The sequence below is a fragment of the Schistocerca nitens genome, chromosome 7 (assembly GCF_023898315.1).
Source record: "Schistocerca nitens isolate TAMUIC-IGC-003100 chromosome 7, iqSchNite1.1, whole genome shotgun sequence".
NCBI lineage: Eukaryota > Metazoa > Arthropoda > Insecta > Orthoptera > Acrididae > Schistocerca > Schistocerca nitens.
The window spans coordinates 333,928,813-333,934,453 of NC_064620.1; the positions used below are offsets into that span (position 1 = coordinate 333,928,813).

Genomic DNA, 5,641 nt, shown 5'->3' on the forward strand with positions numbered 1-5,641 from the left:
AATAGAATTAATAAAGAACGTGGTCAAGACTAATATCAGTTTTTGAGTGCATTAGAAATGGCCGCAACATATTATAAAACATTTATGTGTGTTGATTCTGCAACGGTTCCTCATACAAAAAAAGAAAAATACAATAAAAATAAATAAATAAATAAATGTGCGTATGGCGTTTTTGGCCAGGAGTTCCCTTTCGGGGGTTTTCTCCGCCTTGTGTAAGTCGGTTTAGCTGACGTCATTTCGGCGACTTGAGTATCGATGATAACAAAAAGATGATGAGGGAAACATACACACATCCAGTCCCGAGCTGAGGAAATACCCGACCTGGTCGGGAATCAAAACTAGAGACCCCTGATCGAGACTCGAGAGTCAGCAGTGCTAACCACAAGACCACGAACCGCTGACTTTCTGATAAAAAACACTTGGGAATGCGAAAATTACTGTCTCAAGGCGTTCAAACAGAGATGTCAACCGATTTTAAATTCCTTGCACTGACGGCAGACTGAAGGGTTTGCTGGAAATATCACGTTCAAGATCTCGTGCAGAAATGAATGCTCGTACCTTCAATAAGTTTCCTTTAATTTACGTCTTTGGTCACAAACTTTTTGTTAACAGATTACCGGTTTCGGTCTATAATGACCATCATGAGATCTGTTTTATAAAAACAAAGTCCTATTGTACTGCAGCTATAGTGGCATCGTGACTGCAGTATATTAGGACTTTGTTTTTATAAAACAGATCTGATGATGGTCATTATACACCGAAACCGGTAATCTGTTAACAAAAAGTTTGTGATCATAACTTTATTGGATATACGGGTCTCTGTTTTATTCGCGACAATGTCGCAGCTTGTGAAAAGCTCGTACCTTCACTATGAGACTGATCTCCACTGTTTCTGACCCTGAAGCATGAAGGTTTGTTTATTTTACTTGCTTTACTCTCTTATCTGGTACGGTGCCATATTCTGGAACGACCACGTGCACTCACGGAGAATATTCTTAGGCCAGAGGAAGGCGGTCAGATTGATATTATGTGTTAGTTCGCCAATTTCGTGTAGTTCTCAGTTCAGGTGACTCGGAATTCTAAATCTGCCATCCTTGTACTTATGAGATTCTAACATGGGACTTGATGTTGGCAGCATCAGCCCATCAAAACACGACTGCAACCTTTAGTCAGTGAGAAACAAACGTAAATACGATACACACGTGAGTAACACTTCCGTAAGCACTGAACGGAAGCTGTGCAGTATTCAGCAGGTTGCATTTTCTATATACTTCCAGCAGAACTGAAAAAATAGTGTGATAAACTCCAAGAATTCAAATACAAGTTGAAAGTTCCCTTCTGTCTCCTGTTCTGTACAGGATTTCTTGGCAGTAATGTGTCATTTATCAACACATTTTCTCACAATTTCATACTTTTTTAGGTTCTTTGTTTATAGATTTTCTAATTAGTGTTCTGTAAACTACGCATCGACTCGCTCCATGAGCAAGTAGCTTTCGCTCGCATGGCTCCACGAAAGCTGATAATAAAAAACAAATCATTATAATAAAATTGTGAAAATATTACTCTCATGAATCGCACATCAACTGCGAAAACGCAAGCGGTAGAAGGAGAAACAAGCATCTAGTAACTTTTACGCTGTTTCCTTCTAATATAAGTTGCCTTTCGGAGCTCTTTTATTCTTAATAACGCTCTACTATTCCTAATATTAAAAAAAATAATTGTGTTTCCGCCCGGGATCGAACCGGGGACCTTGCGCGTGTGAAGCGCACGTGATAACCACTACACTACGGAAACAGTTGAAGGCTAGCTCAGACGACCAGGTAAAGGTGGCTTCTTTCCAACGCTTTCTCTCTCCCCTTCCACAGCGGCCTGAACCGGATTCTGACGTCAGTGGTAGAGCTTGCCGGAGACGTCGCCTCGGAAACAGCCACAGACGCGCCATGGTAGCTTGCCCCACCCTTTCCTCCCCACCCTATCCCGAAACACACACACTGCTCGTCAGTGTTCTATGGTGCCTTATCCGCGCTGTTTGTGACGATGTTTTACATTTTTGTTATGTAGGACGAAGCTGGTTTCGCGCCAAATAAAGAATTCCTCATGGATAGTGTATTCATTAGGCCTACAGAGTGGAACTTTAGTTACATCTAACATCAACATTTTAAAGTTCAGAACTAGATCAATCCTCGAGTACCTCTTGTATATTAAGATACATTCTCTTTTCATTTATTTCAGCTATCAATTCACATTACCTCTTTTCTGCTTGCCTGCAATGGCTCGTATAAGCACGTTATAATTGTATTATATAAGAGTGTACAGTATTATGTTCAGAAACTTATCGTATTTACAGAGTCATAGAATAATAATAATAGTAATAATAGAACAATAAAAAGATAAAATCCAACAATTGCACCTCGAACATATTCGGTGCGGCAGCATGCATTACCTAAAATATTCGAATACGCCGTGCATAAACACGTGATTGTTCCGGGGATCATACATCGGGTTCTATTGGTGGTGGAAAGGAAGGGTCAACTGTTTTGGATAGCCCTTCGCCTAGGGACCATTTGTATACCTGACAGAAGGATTATGTTACTATAACTATCCTACGGTACAAGGTCCAATGTTGAATGTTACACACTTTCTCCAGCTTAAGCAAATGGAGTAAATCGGTTGGTTCTTTTTCCATTACATGTGATCTATTTGCGCCTAACGGGGTTATGGAGGCACCATTTAGTACCTACTCTGTTTCTAAGAAATTCTGGAAAATGCGGATTCGAAGACGGCAGTGCACAGCCAATGGTTGTAAATTTTACGATACACCCCTAAGATCCTGATCTCGAACATCCTCGAAAATTTTCTTCATATGTTTATTCGTTTCCGAGATACAGAGGCTCTAAGTTACCCCACTTGCACACGTAAAATACGCACGTAAGATCCAGTGTGTGTCGAAAATGTGGTTTATAAAGTGACGGAGAACTGTAAAACATGTTGTAAAACCCCTCCGTTATCATTACAATGGTTCCGGGAACCCTATGTTGAAGTGCTGAAGCATATGCATGATTCTTGTCCACGTAAAATACGGACTGAAGCGCAAAATGTGTTTCGCATCATTTCAATTTCACGTAAGTAAACTATCTAAATTTTACTGAACCATACCGTTCTTTTCATACGAGTAACATGGCTTGCTGTGGCACGGGAAGAAGGGAATCAGCGGAAAATGCACTTATCGTAGCACAAAAAAAGTGAAGAATGAGGTATCTGGTACACCACTTTTCAATCAGTCTCGTAAAACAGCCTTTTTTGCGTTCCGATATGAGTATTTTTTCTGGTTTATATGTTTCTCTATCAGCTCTCAAAATTTATTCTGACCTAAACTCTATTATGCAAAAGATAAGCACCTGGTCCCATGATGCATATTATAAATCGAAACTTGCGGATATTCCCCGTCCACCGATATGCGTTATTTTTCTGTATCGCCCGCAGTTTTCACGAAATCATCTTCAGATATCCCAGAGGTACTTACGAGTAACTTTATGTCTACGGGGTGAGGCACCTCACTTCTTCACGTCAGAATAGCAGATGTCCTCGAGACAAATTTAGTGATGTAACTCTGTTGGACATCTAACTAGAAATCATGGTGTAAACAAGCACTGAACGTAGAGATTTTGTGCTGTTGTCGTGGGAATTTAAATACATGTTCCGATTTTTTTACCTATTTGTAAGTTTCAGTGGCTGACGTCAGTAAAATATCAGTAATAATGTTTCTTGTGAATAACTCATCGAATAGCCTATGATTAGTCATAAGGTGGATGAACGTAGGGATTTCGAAACGTAAGTTACACAGGTCGCCCGACACCAAGGCAATTGCGGAGCAAGAGTGGTGCATCGTCAGAAAAGACTACATTTTCCACGTTTCCTGTAGGCACTGTCCTGTTGTAGTGCGACTGAAATAGAGCAGCAACTGGAAACGCATTCCAAAGTTAAAGTACTTAGGACAGTGCGATTCTTGAGGCAAATCACGTAACTTCCACACAGATCCATCCTGAAGTTCTGGTGGCATGTGTACCAAATGCATTGTCGCGTCAAGTCAAGTAGGGGCATGGTGACAAAAATTTCCCTACAGCCCCGCAGACGTGGCTGATGCTGGACGGGAAATCCATATCTCGTTCCACGCTATTTCCATCTCTTCGGCATCTGGGAAGAGAGAGCGTTTCCAAAAACGAGGACATTTACACAGTGGTTCGCAGATGGCTCCGTGATCAACGATATCGTCGAGGAATTGAGCGATTAGTAGAACTTACCGATCGTTGTTTACGGAGACTAGGAACTTGTGATGAAAATTCGTGGCCTGCATCTGCGTCGCTTTGAAGTGTAGTGTGGTGTTCAGTAAGTGTTATTTGGATTGGCACAATAACCTGTTACTTGCTTTTTCAAGTTCGTTGAATCAAAAGGGTGTCATTCAAATCAATAATATACAAAAATTACAATGTTTACAAGGTTGCTTCCACCGTTTGCCGATAGGTGGGGACAACGGTAAGTAGCGGTCGAAAGAAACAGATCGCAGACGTCAGGCAGTTAGCTTGGACCTCGGTCAGCATAACCTCATTCAAACATTAGTCGATTTGTGTCTGCATCATAAAGTAGTTTTTGGTTGAAAATGTCAGTTTAGGACCTTAATTATCGTCATTTGCGGGTGGTGTTACTGTTTTGTTTCAATATGAAGAAAGCAGCGGCTGAATCGCATCGAATGCTCTTAAGTACGTATGGTAAGGACGCTGTTAGTGAAAGAAGGTCTCGTGAGTGGTTTCAACGCCTCAAAAACGCTGATTTTAACGTCTTAGACCGGCATAGTGGCGGAAGAGAGAATGTTTTCGAAGATGCAGAATTGGAGACATTTTTGAGTGAAGATTCGCGTCAAACTCAAGAAGAATTGGCACGATTAGTGGGAGTGACACAGCAAGCCATTTCAAAATGTCTCAAAGCATGATTCAGAAAGAAGGAAGTTGGGTCCCGTGTGAGGTGAAACCAAGAGATGTTGAACGGCGTTTGCGTGTTTGTGAACAGTTGCTTCAGGGGCAAAAACGGAAAGGATTTCTGCATCGCATTGTGACAGGGGACGAAAAACGGCTTCATTACGATAACCCTAAACGCAATAAATCAGAAGGATATCCCGGCCATGCTTCCGAGTCGACGACCAAACCGAATATTCACGGCTCCAAGATCATGCTCTGCATTTGGTGGGACCAGCTCGGCGTCGTGTACTATGAGGTGTTAAAACCAAGTTAAACAATCACCGGTGGTCGTTATCGAACGCAGTTAATGCGTTTGAGCAGAGCATTAAAAGACAAACGGCCGCAATACAGCGAGAGGCACGATAAAGTGATTTTACAGGACAACGCTCGACCCCACGTTGCAAAAGAGGTCAAAACGTACTTGGAAACGTTTAAATGGGAAGTCCTACCCCACCCGCCGTATTCTCCAGACATTGCTCCCTCTGACTATCACCTGTTTAGATCAATGGCGCATGGCCTGGCTGACCAACACTTTCGATCTCATGAAGAAGTCACAAATTGGATCAATTCGTGGATCGCTTCAAAAGATGAACAATTTTTTCGACCCAGGATTCGTGCAATGCCCGAAA

The 5,641-nt window shown here is 41.8% G+C and overlaps 1 non-coding gene across 1 annotated transcript; it reads right to left on the bottom strand.

The window, feature by feature from the left end:
• Positions 1 to 1,721: 1,721 nt before the first annotated feature.
• Trnav-cac (transfer RNA valine (anticodon CAC)) lies at positions 1,722 to 1,794 on the bottom strand. Its single transcript has one exon. It is a non-coding gene; the product is annotated as a tRNA-Val (tRNA).
• Positions 1,795 to 5,641: the final 3,847 nt, after the last annotated feature.